Source organism: Ovis aries, chromosome 10, assembly GCF_016772045.2.
Source record: "Ovis aries strain OAR_USU_Benz2616 breed Rambouillet chromosome 10, ARS-UI_Ramb_v3.0, whole genome shotgun sequence".
Lineage (NCBI taxonomy): Eukaryota > Metazoa > Chordata > Mammalia > Artiodactyla > Bovidae > Ovis > Ovis aries.
The window spans coordinates 25,385,358-25,402,069 of NC_056063.1; the positions used below are offsets into that span (position 1 = coordinate 25,385,358).

Sequence of the window (16,712 nt, forward strand, 5' to 3'; positions counted from 1 at the left end):
CCACTCCATATCCATATAGACACTCCAGGTTGCTTCCATATCTTGGCAATTATAAATAATGCTACAGTGAACCTTGAGGGGCAGGCATCTTTTCTAATTAGTGGTTTTGTTTTTGTTTTGTTTTTTGATATATAACCAAGAGTGGAATTGCTAGGTTATATGATATTTTGTTTTGGTTTTGTGGAACAGTTTCTCTGTCCTTCCTTACTTTCATGACCTTTAAGTTTACAAGAAAATCATCTTGCAGACTGTCCTTTCAGTGTGAGTTTGTTTAAGGTTTCCTCATATTTTAACATGATTGGAAACTTTTTGTCAGACTTCTTCAATGCAAAGTTACGTTTTACCCTTAGTAATTAATAGATATTTCATAGACAGATACTTTTAGACTATAGTAGAATCCCCTTTCACCCACTAGCTTTGTCATCATCAATGATTTTTGCCTGAATCAATTATCACTATGATGGTTGACAAATGATGTTTCTCTAATTCCATCATTCCCTGTACATGTATTTTTTGGCCTTCTACTGTAAAGAAAAGCTTTACCTTCTTTCAGTTGTTTATATCAGTGTGCGTCCATGTATTCCTTTATTGTTCATTGAGTTATAATCCACAGCTGTCATTATTTATTTTGATGCTCAAGTTATTCCATATTTGACCAGGAAAAGCCACTTCAAGACAGCCTCTGTGTTTTTTTGACCTAGCACATCATTCTTTGAGTACTTCTTTACTTTCTGGTTAAAAAAAAAAAAAAAGGTGTCACAAACTCATCTTGTTCTTTTCCCTGTCTAGCCCTGGAGTCAGCCAGTTCTTTAAGGAGTGTCTTCTTTGAGTGTCTTAGTGGAGAGTGCTATTTAGAAATCAAGATCTAAGTGTCAGATGTGTTCATTGCTGCCTGGCATCACTTCTACTAGATTCTTTCTTTGTATATAATTGTACTATTTAATTCTAGCCAGTGCTGTGAACAGTATTCCAGTTACTATACAATATGGCCTTACATAGGGAAATGTGGGGCTTTTGTCTTGTATCTTTTTCAGCATGGATGTTGGACAGATCTAGGAAATATATACGTACAAACAGACACATATATGTGTGTGTGTGTTCAGTCATGTCTGACCCTTAACAATCCTATGGACTGTAATCCTCCAGGCTCCTCTATCCATGGAATTTTCTCAGGAAGATCCCCTGTAGGAAGAAATGGCAACCCACTCCAGTATTCTGAGTGGGTTGCCATTTTCCATTTGAGTGGCTAGATGGTGGTGGTACTGGTTTCCACAGCTCTTTCTCATCTCTTTAACCAGTACCATCACCATCTAGCCACTTAAATGGAAAATGGCAACCCACTCAGAATACTGGAGTGGGTGATCCAACCCATGTCTCTGACATCTCTTGCGTTGGAAGGCAGATTCTTTATCACTGAGCTACTTGGGAAGCCTACATATATATACCTACATACACATATACACATTTGTGTGTACATATGATGTATGCATACATGTATATGTACACACATAGGCACATGCACACACTGAGAATTCACATAGATATAGCCAATTGCCCTCCAAAGCCACAGGGTTCATTCTAGCTTTCACCCTTTCCACATTTGTATCTTCTTCCTGGAGAAACCCAGCTCCAGGTTTCCTTGATGTATTTACTATTTTCTTAATCCCCCTCGGGTCCCTACTCTTTCCCTATGACCGCACCAGGCTGCCTCTCCACAACCTCCTTGTGCAGGCCCAGCCCCAACAAAGCCCCCAATCCCCTAAAATACTCAACTGCCTTCAACTGTGTGGGTTCCATCCTCTATCCACCTTCCTTGGAAGAAAGAAAAGAAGTAAGGAAGGGAAAGTGGGAGAGAGGAGGAAGGAAAGGAGAGAGGGAGGTCAAGACCAAACCCTCCCTTTTTTTTTTTTTTCACTATTCATGGTTTTTTAAAATTACTTCACCTGAATATACACCAAGATATTATTTTACATAGATAGAATAACATCATTTTTATGCAGTCTTTTTGCATTTTGTCCCCCACCACCACCACCATCCCATTCCTTCTCACGAGATAGCATGCATAACAACATGGGAGGTATCCTTCATATTTTGCCCATGCTTACATATAGGGCACCAGTATACACATACTAATCCACATCTGTGTGTCGGTGTGTATGCAAGACCAAATGGGGATTTTTGCCAATTTTACTTTCCCAAACGGGACCTTATCTTCTAGGTTATTTTTCTTATTATACATATTTCCCACTTCTGAGTTTTCTAATCAATAATACCTTATGTAATTCTCTTTGTCAGGTAGCCTAGTTCTAATCCTTTTTTTTTTTTAAGAGAGAACTCTTATCTGAACTCTCCTGTAACCTTTGTCCATCCACAGCTCTTTCTCATCTCTTTAACCAGTACCACCACCATCTAGCCACTCAAATGGAAATCATCCTTGATTCTTCCCTTTTTTCTGCACCACATCTTCCTAAATGTAACTTGAGTCAGCCGACTTCTCACCATCTCCTTTTCTGCCACCACCATCTCTCATCTGACTTGCTGCAGAATTTTCCAAAGTGCTTTATCCACTTCAACTCATATCCCCCTGAAAGTGTTCGGGTTTGAGTTTGGCTTCAAGCATTAGAAATTTAAAATTACTAAGGATTCCAAAAATGGATTAAATGTGCCAACAAGAAAGAAGTTTTCTTGCTATGCCAGAAATAAATTGCTTTTTCAGCGAGATATGCTCTCCAATATGATGCTTTTTCTTATGTGTGGATATCAGACTTATACTCATTGACTGTCTTTGCTTTCCAAGATCATGTTCCTTTCTGTTTAAATAGTTTCATGCAATTGGGATAAGAATCTAAAAGTTGGGACTTCCCTGGTGGTCCAGTGGTTAAGACTCCATGCTCCATTGCAGGGGGCCTGGATTCAACCAGGGATCAGGGAAATAAAATCCCACATGCCCCATGACTGTGCCAAAAAAAAAAAAAAAAAAGGAATCTAAAAATCTAAAAGTAATGGATCAAAACAACAATATAACTTATCAAATGCAACTGAAAAAAATCTGTTCATAGAGCAAAATTAAGTGTGTATGTTGGTTTTAGAAAACATGTTCAATATTGCATAATGCAACCATAGTTTCTTATGCTTAGGTCCTCTTTTATCTGTTCCACTAATTTCAAGTCTATTCAGTTAAAATTGTACACTTACATGAAGGGAAGGAAGAAAGGATCTATTGTGCAAATAACAAAATATATAGCAGTCTCTCATTCTTCCTCCACTGAAGCTCCTTTTACCTCAAAAAGCAGTTTGGAGATGAGTCCTGCTGTTTGGAATGGAATGGATGGTCAACTGCCATGGATAGAGCATCCTCTTCTAATTTCCTTTCTTGTTACAAGCATCCTATTTATAGTAGAACTCCAGAATGGCTTCCTTTCTCCTTTGAATGGTGTTGCAACGTTTGCACTATTAGTCTTGCCATCTCATAACACAGTCCACCCCAGATAGTATTTATATCTGGCAGCTTGATGATTGAAATCAGCATTTAATTGTGCATATTAACAACTGCAGTCACACACAGATTCTATTAACCTGGAATGCTGCTGGGCTGCCTATTTCAGAATCCTAGAATAAAAATAATGCACAGATGTCCTGTTTTATTATCTCATTTTCAAAATAACCTTTTAAGTGTTTTAAAAATTTACTAGAGCTTGTCAATTTCAGAGACTGTGAAATTAGATCAATTTTGCTCTTAATCCTGCCCAAGATGAAAAAAGAAAAGAAAAGAAAAAAAAAAGAAAGAACTATTGAGCTCCTGGATCATAAGCTGAACACTGTGTATAACCAGAACATAGTTCCTTACCGCACACATCCCTTGACTTTGCCTCAAGATCTCAAAGGTTATTCAAGGTAAAGACAGAGCCTTTCCTGAGAGAATATTTTAATTTTGTCGAAATACCGGCTGTTCTTCTGTGGCTGGAGCAATGGCTTTCTTACCGCATGCAATTTCTCTGAAGAGTCACATAAGCCTTTAGCAAAGCTTTCAGTAGACTTTAAATTGAGTTACTACAACTCTCTGGTGTTTTTCCCTCCATAGCGTCATCAGACTGAATCCCACGATTGTTACGTGTGCTTGCAAGTTGAGCAGACATAAATTTGAACAGCCTTTACTTGTTGCTGGGATGGACCCAGGTAGAATCAGGAAAACCTTCCAGTAGAAACTGATAGTCAGAATTCCATGGTCCTAAGAATAGGCAATAGACCTGGATGGAGGAGACAACCATACGTAGTTTTCCCTTTCTTATTTTGCGTGGGTATGAACATGCTACAGTAGGTAGCATCAGCTTTGAACCTGGCCCATCCATCCGTTCTCCATACCACAGCCTGGATGAGGTTTCTAAACAGATGCTATCATGTTGATCTCCAGTTTAAAATGATTCACTGACTCTCCACCATCTTCAAGATTAAGTCCAAACTCCTTAACACAGTTTAGGAATATTTTACCATTTGACATCTGTCAGTATTACCAGCCTCAACCCTTGCTTCTCCACTCCAGCCAAACAGAACAACTCTGGGTTCTCAAACCCAGCCAGGTAGACTGGTACCCACTCTGTTCATGCCGCCTGGATATGCTTTCTCCAATCCCATGTCCGTGCGTGCGTGCTAAGTAGCTTCAGTGATGTCTGACTCTGTGAAACTATGGACTGTAGCCCACCAGGCTCCTCTGTCCATGGGATTCTCCAGACAAAAATACTAGAGTGACTTGCCATGCCCTCCTCCAGAATCCCACATCCCTTGCCTGACTAACCCCTATTCATCCTCCATATCTCAACTCTTACTGACTTCCTAAGCCTGATTATGGAGATTCTCCTCTGCGTTCCTGTAAACCTCTGCGTTTATCCCTGTTGGAGTATGGATCACGTTGGATTGTAATCAGACCTGTTCACTCTAACGCATCCTTGATGTGTGTGTATCTTGTCCTGCCTGTGTATCCTAGCACCCGGCATGACATTAGCAAATTACAAGGCCTTGGTCAGTATTTCCTGAATGAACAAAAGTCTGTTTCCCAAACACAAGAGTGTACCCACCAGAGGAACCTACAGTTGTAGGCACGATGCTACACTGGTCCTCGCTTCCTATTCAGAATAGTCCTGTCTCCCCATCAGGATGCTGAATAAATGTTGGCTAAATGCTTTCCATACCAACATTTCAAACTTTAGCAAAACTGAAGGGATTTTCACTTGAAATGAACCCTCCCTTCTCCCCTTCACATCTTCAAACTCTCCCCGACTTTAAAGGTCTCATGAAGCGCCACCCCCCGCCCCCAGTAGGGAGCCATCCCTGGTTAATAATGATGTCATATTGCTTGCTCACTTTCTCTCCTTCCAGTCTTCACAGATCCTCCTTCTGCATCTTATAGCTTAGCTCCTCATAGCATAATATCCTCTTGTTTTCTTACTGTATCATGTTCAGCCCATCTGCTGGGTAAACTGTGATTTCCCTTAGCACAGAGAGGGGTTCTTACACTTCTTATTAAGTGTATTATGGAATCTAGAAAAATGCTCGCTAAAGCGGAGCTTCCTCTGTTATCTCTTACCATATACTTTCCGTTGAAATGGATTCTTTTTGTTTTTTGGTTGTGCTGGCTCATCGTTGCCGCGCATGGAAATTCTCTAGTTGTGGCAATCAGGAGTGACTCTCTAGTTGCCGTGCACAGGCTTCTCCTTGCCGTGGCTTCTCTTGTTTCAGAGCATGGCTCTAGGGCATCGAGACTTCAGTGGTTGTGGCATGTGGGCTCAGTGGTTGCGGCCCACGGGCTTAGTTGCCCTGGGGCACGTAGAATCCTCTGGACCAGGGATCAAACCCGTGTCCCCTGCATTGGCAAGCAGATTCTCAACCACTGGACCACCAGGAAAGTTCCTGAAATTTACGTCTTAGTTTCCCCTACTAGAGTCCAGATATTTGGTCCTCTGTGGCCTAATCCATATCTTATGGTTCTTTCACCCCATGTATGGGTAATGCATGTGTTTCGTGCTGTGCTTAATCACTGAGTTGTGTCTGACTTTTTGTGACCTTATGGCCTGTAGCCCATCAGGCTCCTCTGTCCATGGAATTCTCCAGGCAAGAATACTGGAGTGGATTGCCATGCCCTCCTCCAGCAGATCTTCCCAACCCAGGGATCCAACCCAGGTCTCCCACATTGCAAGTGGGTTCTTTACCATCTGAGCTACCAGGGAAGCCCCAGTGTGTGTGTTACCTACATAAATAAATGTTTGCTGTAGCTGATAACAATGAGGATGATGGTTTGTTTTCATCAACAACAAATTTGATTATTTGGTTGATTTTCCAAGGCAGACCTATTTCCAATCTGAGAAGAAAAAAAAAAAAAACCCATCTTTGTCCCCAGTCATTGGCTTAGTGGGGCTCTAGGAGTCCAAAAATTTCAGGTCCCATTTAACTTTTGCATTTGAGCTTGAGTATCTCCATTTGGATGCCCAGGGGCCCCAGAGGTGATACCCACCTTGATAAGTTGCTCTTTTTGGCAGAAAGAGTAGCATTTTTACTATGAAATGTTTACCTGTAAAGAATCCTTTTGTAATGAAGAGCACACATTTTGCTTAATTTGAGTCTGCCTAGCAGAAGGCAGTTGGAGAAGGAAATGGTAACCCACTCCAGTATTCTTGCCTAGAGAATCCCAGGGACAGGGAAGCCTGGTGTGCTGCCGTCTATGGGGTCGCACAGAGTCGGACACGACTGAAGCGACTTAGCAGCAGCAGCAGCAGAAGGCAAGTAGCATGTAACTACCCCCAACTGCTGATGCTTTCCTTGTAAGAATTGTATTTATTTTGAGATTTGCAGCTGTAACGAAGACATTAAGAAATGAAGTCCTAGAACTCTGCTGCAGTCCCAAGATATCGGGATTAAGTTTATAATGAATCGTATTCACACACCAACAGCTTAAGATAACAAACACTATCATCACTCTCTTGTTGCGTTATCTTAGGATCTAAAATTACTCATCCTTTACTGAGTAATGAAGATTTACAATCTTCCTCTTCTCAAACCGACAGCCTCACCTTCTCTAGATAAATAAGCCCCTTTGTGGAGGAGACAAGCGGATGCAGGATATGCTTACCCCCATAGAACTTTGCAGCAGTGACAGCTCTATCCTTCACTGATAAGAAGAGAATTTATCCCAGAAATCCTTGAATCCCTGACTAGTATTATATCAGTATATTATAATGGCAATATTTTTTCTAAAAGAATAATGTTGGAATGTATCTATAGCACTGATAATTTTTTACCTCTTTGATAATTTAAGGATCTGAAAACCTAGGTTCTTAGCTTTGCCTAAAATGGAGAACAAAGGGTAATATGATTCCTCCTTACTCCTTTCCCAACCCCATTAATTATATGATACCAATGAGAAGAGCAGCAAACTCTTGGAGCGTTGCACAGCTCCAGGAGAGGCCCTCCACATTGTACCCCAGGGCACAATACAGGATACTGTACGGTGGGAACTGAACCCCCCAGGTTGTGCCACATGGCCGAGGTGAACATCTCTTTTCTCCAGAGAGAAAAGTACTCCTCAAGCTGCTTACATGTATTTGGAACCAGACCCTGAAAATGTATGTGGTCTAAGGATTCTGAATTCCCTATTTTTTCAATTAGCAGATGCATTTCTCATGTACTTCAGCTACAGTCCTCATGGTTGGTATTCTCCCTGATAAGTCACTCTTTCTGGCAGGAGTAATAGATAATAGGGGCTTCCCAGGTGGTGCTGGTGGTAAGAACCCACCTGCCAATGCAGGAAACATAAGAGATGCAGGTTTGATCCCTCGGTTGGAAAATCTTCTGAAAGAGAGCATGGCAACCCACTCCAGAATTCTTGCATGCAGAAGCCCGTGGACAGAGGAGCCTGGCAGGCTATGTCCATGGGGTTGCAGAGAGTTGGGCATGACTTAACTACTAAACACGATAAACATATTCTTTACACCTGTACAATGTATATAATAAATGTATATATGTATATATAGGCATCCTGCCCACAAAGCAGTCGTTAAACAAGAGCACATCACTGGCTAAATTCCTTTCCTCACCTCATCATGTTCTTACCTCCCCTAGAAAATGAGAAAATCCCAGTTGATTCAGTGAAATGTTGACCATTCCTTCTGTAGCAATGTCCTTCTAGTATCCTACAATGACAGCAACTCAGGGGTCTGGGTGGCGTAGTTGGTAAAGAATCAGCCTGCCAATGCAGGAGAAAGAGACGTGGGTACAGTCCCTGGGTCAGGGAGATCCTCTGGAGGAGGAAATGGCAGCCCACTCCAATATTTTTTTTTTTTTTTTTTTTTTAATTTTTATTTTTTATTTTTTTTTTTTAAATTTTAGTTTTTTTTTTTTTAAATTTTAAAATCTTTAATTCTTACATGCATTCCCAAACATGAACCCCCTCCCACCTCCCTCCCATAACATCTTTCTGGGTCATCCCCATGCACCAGCCCCAAGCATGCTGCATCCTGCGTCAGACATAGACTGGCGATTCAATTCACTTGATAGTATACATGTTAGAATGTCATTCTCCCAAATCATCCCACCCTCTCCCTCTCCCTCTGAGTCCGAAAGTCCATTATACACATCTGTGTCTCTTTCCCTGTCTTGCATACAGGGTCGTCATTGCCATCTTCCTAAATTCCATATATATGTGTTAGTATACTGTATTGGTGTTTTTCTTTCTGGCTTACTTCACTCTGTATAATCGGCTCCAGTTTCATCCATCTCATCAGAACTGATTCAAATGAATTCTTTTTAACTGCTGAGTAATACTCCATTGTGTATATGTACCACAGCTTTCTTATCCATTCATCTGCTGATGGACATCTAGGTTGTTTCCATGTCCTGGCTATTATAAACAGTGCTGCGATGAACATTGGGGTACATGTGTCTCTTTCAATTCTGGTTTCCTCGGTGTGTATGCCCAGAAGTGGGATTGCTGGGTCATAAGGTAGTTCTATTTGCAATTTTTTAAGGAATCTCCACACTGTTCTCCATAGTGGCTGTACTAGTTTGCATTCCCACCAACAGTGTAGGAGGGTTCCCTTTTCTCCACACCCTCTCCAGCATTTATTGCCCACTCCAATATTCTTGCCTGGAGAATCCCACAGATAGAGGAGCCTGGTGGGCTATATAGTCCATGGGGTTGCAAAGAGTCGGACACGACTGAAGCAACTTAGCATGCACGCACACACAGGGGTCTAGGAACGGAATGGGTCTAAAATGAAGATTAGGTCAGGGCTCCTCTGAGAGTTTTCCAATTAAGGCTAAGCTTTAATACAACCTATTAGTCATACTTTAAACAGAATTTCTGTACTGTTGGCTTCTCATCAGAGTTTCTGGCTTAGATTATTTTCATTTGGAATCCTTTTTTTCTTTCCATGTTCTTCTTTCTCTAAACTGGCCTGGAATCCTGTCATTCAGGACTCCTAAAACATAGAACTCTCCTGATAGTCCCTGTTTAAAAGAAGAAAAAAAAAAAAAAACAGACTACAAATGGAATCATTTCCTCCTACAGACAGCATCCCAAGACTTTGTTACAGTTTCAGTCTCTTTTGATTATGACCTTTGTAATCAATCAGTTTGAAATTTCGATTAGCACTAACAAGGTGGTCTGCAAGGTTAGACCCTTACCATTCCCTTTCCCGAAAAGATGATGTCCTGTCTTAAAAAAACAAAAAAAACCTCATTTCTTTTGATAACCTCTTTGCTGCACCCTCCTTCTGTTTATAAAAACCTCCTACTTTGTTTAACTCCTGGGGGTATATTTCTACCTGCTAGATGGGATGCTCCCAGATTCATGAATCATTGAATAAACCCAATTAGACCTTCACATTTATTTTCCTCTGTTGAATTTTTGTTTTCTAACATCTCCCAGGTGACTTAAAGCTGAGGCATTTCCTCCTTAACCTGCCTGGCCGAATGCTTCTTCCTTCTTTCCCTTACCTCAATCAAAGTTGCATAAACTGAGACCGCAGGAGCCATCACTCAAATTGAACCGAGCCTCTGGGCAAACAGCAGGCAAAAGACGACTGAGAGGATTACAAGCCCTTCTCCCTCTCAGCCAAGTTTCTCTAACCAGGCAGTGAAAGCAGGGCTGTTCAAGGCCTGGATGCAGAACTGGGGTGCTGATGCTGTCATCATTTCTTTTTCAGTTGCTGAGGTCACTCACACACACACAAAAAAAAGAATTACTAGTTTTTTCCCTATGGCACAGCTAATATTAGAATCAGAAACTATATTAACGTAAGACAAATGCATCAAAGCTTTGGGTTAGCAGAATTCGTAAGAGAAGGCTACATCTCTCGCTATTTTCTAAAGTGAAGGAAATGTATGCAGCTCATTTAAAAACTTCTCACTTCACACCTGAGCAAATGTGTTTTAGGCACCAAATCAATGCTTTTATATAATCAAAATTGGATAGCCACTTTGAATTACAATTATAATCAAAATTAATAGCGTGACATTTTTTTTTTTCACCATTAAACGTCTGAAAAAAATTACCCCTCGACTTAACCGAGGGACTGCGTCACCAATTGATTTCAAAACCACCCTGGCTATCTCCTGGTTAGCTCCGGTTGTCATTGACTAACATGTCACATCCTACATTTCATCAGCTTTTGCCAAAATAATGTGAAGACAAATCTGCTTATATTTTTCAAACCAAGGAAATACAGGGGGTGTAATGTTTTAAATTAAACAAGGTTGTTATTCTCATAAGGATAGAAGAGCTTAAAAATAGTTATACCAATCCAGAGAGCCCTTATTCTTATTTCATATACTAAAGTAGCTTTAAATATTGTATTACATCCTTTTGGAAGTTTGGACATTAGGCAGCTATTGGACAACTTGCAAAAATAGCAAAGATTATTTTTCTAATATAGTGCCCCAAACAATAAGATTTCTAATATGGAAGAAAAAGATTGATTATATTTAGCTAATGTATTGTTGTCTTGAAATGCTCCCCTACGCTTATGAAATTCCTCTTTTAAATTGTTTAATTTATTAGAATGGAGTTTCATTTACTAAATGGCTAATGGTCACATCATTCAGTGTGTTATGTAGAATGGGTTAATGATTATGACTTTTATTATATCATAGTAAGACTTTTGAATAATTTATTAATGTTAATAACACTGATTAAATAAGAAGATGGGCTTGTATATCAAGGCTTTGCTACATAGGATGGAAATTTCTAATTCCAGAAAACAAAGGCATTTGTACCCATCCCTCCTTATATGCATGTATATCTTTGTATATTTGCATTATTCATTCATATATATAATCAGCAATGAATTTGTTTTGGTCAAGTATAATTCACTTGTCTCAAATTAGACAGGTAAAGCAAAAACAACAGCAGCAGCAACAAAGACCATCATAGCATCATTTAGAGACTTGAGCTTCACGCTTCCTTTCAAGCACCTGACATTTTCATCTTCTGGCAGCCCCATTTTTAGTGCCTCCCTCCTGTCTGGCCAGAAATTAAACCTTGACAATCTTCCATATCCCCCTGAAATCTGATTATAAATCACATCTGTATGTCTTCTCAGCAGCAGGCAGGAGCTTCATATTGGGTTGCAGAAATCTACACGGCTGGAGCTAAACTGTGATTTTATTCAAACACTGCATGAAAGCTGGAGAATTATAGGCATAGCTAATAAATAGATCTCTAGAAGAAGATATAAAAGACAGAAGAGGGTCAAACAGAACAAAGAAACACAGGCAGATAGATACAGTGTGGTCTCCGTGGCAAAGGTTGAACAGGAGACTGCTTCTTATCAAAATTCCTACCAGGAGCCATCCTTGAGTTAAAATTAACAAACATTTACTGTGCTTCCCATGTGCGGCAATGATCCAGCTCTGGTGATACCAGGACAAAAGAGGGTGGTCCCAAGTCCTGAAGGAGCTTAAAGTCTAGGGGATCCATATACAGTGTGGTAAGCTAGTGAGGTACAGAATGCAACTAGGAAAGAGAGGTGGGCATGTGGCCAGGAAGGGGGATGGGACCAGAAAATACTTCTTAATGAAGATGAAGTCTGAGACGTGTCTAAAATTTCTCACGCTGATGCACAATGGGCAGACCGTTGAACTTTGAACCAGAAGCAGATTGTTTGAGTCACAGGTCCAGCGTAATCACGCATTAGTTGTGTGATCCCTGGCAGGAATCACAGCTGCTTCCTGATCCTAAACTTGAGTTTTCCACAGTTTCTAGAGTTCCTTTCTCATGAAGCATTCTAGATCCTAGCTTGAGGCAGGGGTCAATATATAGTAGCAAGGCAAAGGCTAATAGTTTTGCCAAGAAAACCCACTGGTCATAGCAAACACCCTCTTCCAACAACACAAGACTCTACACATAGACATCACCAGATGGTCAACACCAAAATCAGATTGATTATATTCTTTGCAGCCAAAGATGGAGAAGCTGTATACAGTCAACAAAAACAAGACCGGGAGCTGACTGTGGCTCAGATCATGAACTCCTTATTGCCAAATTCAGACTTAAATTGAAGAAAGTAGGAAACCACTAGACCATTCAGGTATGACCTAAATCAAATCCCTTATGATTATACAGTGGAAGTGAGAAATAGATTTAAGGGACTAGATCTGATAGACAGACTGCCTGATGAACTATGGAATGAGGTTCGTGACATTGTACAGGAGACAGGGATCAAGACCATCCCCATGGAAAAGAAATGCAAAAAAGCAAAATGGCTGTCTGGGAGGCCTTACAAATAGCTGTGAAAAGGAGAGAGGCAAAAAGCAAAGGAGAAAAGGAAAGATATAAGCATCTGAATGCAGAGTTCCAAAGAATAGCAAAGAGAGATGAGAAAGCCTTTCTCAGCGATCAATGCAGAGAAATAGAGGAAAAGAACAGAGTGGGAAAGACTAGAGATCTCTTCAAGAAAATTAGAGATACCAAGGGAACATTGCATGCAAAGATGGGCTCGATAAAGGACAGAAATGATAGGAACCTAACAGAAGCAGAAGATATTAAGAAGAGGTGGCAAGAATACATGGAAGAACTGTACAAAAAAGATCTTCACAACCCAGATAATCATGATAGTGAGATCACTCACCTAGAACCAGACATCTTGGAATGTGAAGTCAAGTGGGCCTTAGAAAGCATCACTATGAACAAAACTGGAATTTCAGTTGAGCTATTTCAAATCCTAAAAGATGATGCTGTGAAAGTGCTGCACTCAATATGCTAGCAAATTTGGAAAACTCAGCAGTGGCCACAGGACTGGAAAAGGTCAGTTTTCATTCCAATCCCAAAGAGAGGCAATGCCAAAGAATGCTCAAACTACCACACAAATTGCACTCATCTCACATGCTGGTAAAGTAATGCTCGAAATTTTCCAAGCCAGGCTTCAGCAATATGTGAACCATGAACTTCCAGATGTTCAAGCTGGTTTTAGAAAAGGCAGAGGAACCAGAGATCAAATTGCCAACATCCGCTGGATCATCAAAAAAGCAAGAGAGTTCCAGAAAAACATCTATTTCTGCTTTATTGACTATGCCAAAGCCTTTGACTGTGTGGATCCCAATAAACTGTGGACAATTCTGAAACAGATGGGAATACCAGACCACCTGACCTGCCTCTTGAGAAACCTATATGCAAGTGAGGAAGCAACAGTAAGAACTGGACATGGAACAACAGACTGGTTCCAAATAGGAAAAGGTGTACATCAAGGCTGTATCTTGTCACCTTGCTTATTTAACTTCTATGCAGAGTACATCATGAGAAACGCTGGGCTGGAAGAAGCACAAGCTGGAATCAAAATTGCCAGGAGAAATATCAATAACCTCAGATATGCAGATGACACCACCCTTATGGCAGAAAGTGAAGAGGAACTAAAGAGGCTCTTGATGAAAGTGAAAGAGGAGAGTGAAAAAGTTGGCTTAAAGCTCAACATTCAGAAAACGAAGATCATGGCATCTGGTCTCATCACTTCATGGGAAATAGATGGGAAAACAGTGGAAACAGTGTTAGATTTTATTTTGGGGGGGCTCCAAAATCACTGCAGATGGTGATTGCAGCCATGAAATTAAAAGATGCTTACTCCTTGGAAGGAAAGTTATGACCAACCTAGACAGCATATTCAAAAGCAGAGCCATTACTTTGCCGACTAAGGTCCGTCTAGTCAAGGTTGTGGTTTTTCCAGTGGTCATGTATGCATGTGAGAGTTGGACTGTGAGGAAATTGAGCACCGAAGATTTGATGCTTCTGAACTGTGATGTTGGAGAAGAGTCTTGAGAGTCCCTTGGACTGCAAGGAGATCCAACGAGTATATTCTAACAGAGATCAGTCCTGGGTGTTCATTGGAAAGACTGTTGCTAAAGCTGAAACTCCAATACTTTGGCCACCTCATGTGAAGAGTTGATTCATTGGAAAAGACCCTGATGCTGGGAGGGATTGGGAGCAGGAGGAGAGGGGATGACAGAGGATGAGATGGCTGGATGGCATCACTGACTCGTTGGACATGAGTTTGAGTGAACTCCGGGAGTTGGTGATGGACAGGGAGGCCTGGCGTGCTGCGATTCATGGGGTCGCAAAGAGTCGGACATGACTGAGCGACTGATGGAACTGAACTGAACTGTCCCTGCTACTGGGAAAAACTGAGGGCAGAAGGAGAAGGGGGCGACAGAGGGTGAGATGGTTCGGTGGCATAATCTACTCAATGGACGTGAGTTTGAGCAAACTCTAGAGATACTGAAGGACAGGGAAGCCTGGCATGCTGCAGTCACTGGGGTAGCGAAGAGTCAGACACGACTGAGCGACTGAATGGCAACAAGGCATCAGATCTGTGAAGCTTGGCTTCTTGAGTTAATGAGAGAGAGGAAGAGCCTTGAGGGCTTCCCCTCCATAAACAAAGGCCTCACCCATGGTCTTTTCCCACTGTGTGATGTGGAATAAGCATTTCAGAGGACAGGAATGGTGCCTAGAGACTAAATGCTGATTTTTTGCACATTTCTCTGAGTTATACTGCCACATAAAGGTCATTAAGTAGTCAAGAGAAAGTGAGAGGGTGGCAGAGACGGCTCCACCTCCAAGTTCAGTTGTTGTTTCAGATGCAGGAAGGGGAAGCAAATAGAATATTAATTTTTAAAACCTCTATCTTAATGTATATAAATCTTGTGTGCGTCCTTAATCACGTCCGACTCTTTGGGACCCCATGGACTGTAGCTCACCAGGTTCCTCTGTGTATGGAATTCTCCGGGCAGGAATACTGGAGTCAGTAGCCGTTCCCTACTCCAGGGGATGGAACCCAGGTCTCCTGCATTGCAGGAGTATTCTTTACAGGCTAAGCCACCAGGGGAGCCTGTGTAAATCTTTTCTCACTGCTTATTTTTACTGTTGCTATTTAGTCACTAAGCTGTGTCCGACTATGCAAACCCATGGACTGTAGCCCACCAGGCTCCTCTGTCCATGCCATTTCCCGGGCAAGAATCCTGGAGTGGGTTACCATTGCCTTCTCCAGGAGATCTTCCCCACCTAGGGATCAAACCCACATCTCCTGAATCTCCTGCATTGCAGGCCAGTTCTTTACCACTGAGCCACCTGGGAAGCTGATTTCTAGCAGATAATGGTGAGGCCTAGAGTTGACAGCAATCCTTAGAGCAAAAAAGTTGAATGTATTTACCAAATCTTGTAGCGTATCGTCTGCAAACAACAGCCAAACTTTATCACACTCTTATATTTCTGAGTTAGGTGCTGTAGAGCAGTGCCTCTCAAACTTTCATCTGCGTGTGAATCACCTGGATGTCTTATTAAAATTCAGGATTAAGTTCAGTAAATCTGCTGTGGGGCCCAAGGCTGTCCATTTCTAACAAGCTCCCTAGGTGATACTGGTGTTGCTGCCCACGGACCACACTTCGAGCCCCAAAACAGTAGGGGATACAACAATGAAATAGCATTTCTTCTCTTAAGGAGCTTGTATTTTCCCACAAGATGGACTGTTCTTATATTAATGCTTAAAAATACCAGCATGAAACTTCTCAGATTTTATTTTTTAAGTTGCAGAAAAATAGACATAAAATTTACCATCTTAGCCATTTTTAAGTGGACAGTTAACTTCTCATTGTTGTTTAGTCATTTAGTCGTGCCGACTCTTTGCGACCCCATGGACTGTAGCCCACCAGGCTCCTCTGTCCATGGGATTTCCCAAACAAGAATCCTGGAGTGGGTTGCCATTTCCTTTTCTAGGGGATCTTCCTGACTCAGGGATCAAACCAGCGTCTCCTGCATTGGCAGGCGGATTCTGCATCACTGAGCCAACAGGGAAGCCCTGTACAGTTTACTAGTGCTAAAAATATTCACATTGCTGTACAACCAATCTCTAGAACCTTTTCATCTTGCAAAACTGAAACTCTATATCTATTGAACAACAACTTCTCCATTTCCCCTTGCCAAGCCCCTGGCAACTCGCATTCCACTTTCATTTCTTTGAATGTGACTATTCTGGATACCTCACAGAGATGGAATCAGCATTTGTCTTCATGTGATGGCTAGTTTCACGCAGCATAATATCCTTAAAGTTAGCCCATGTTGTATCATGTGTCAGAGTTTCCTTAGTTTTTAAGGCTGAATGATATTCCATTGTATGTATGCACTACATTTTCTTTATCCATTTACTTGTCAATGGACAGATCATTTTAAGAAACTTCTAATA

At 41.3% G+C, this 16,712-nt stretch overlaps 1 protein-coding gene across 1 annotated transcript in view; it reads left to right on the forward strand.

Annotated features, from left to right (window-relative positions):
• The window catches only part of SPART (spartin), a 290,314-nt gene that overhangs the window by 166,676 nt on the left and 106,926 nt on the right, over positions 1-16,712 (forward strand). The window lies entirely within an intron of this gene.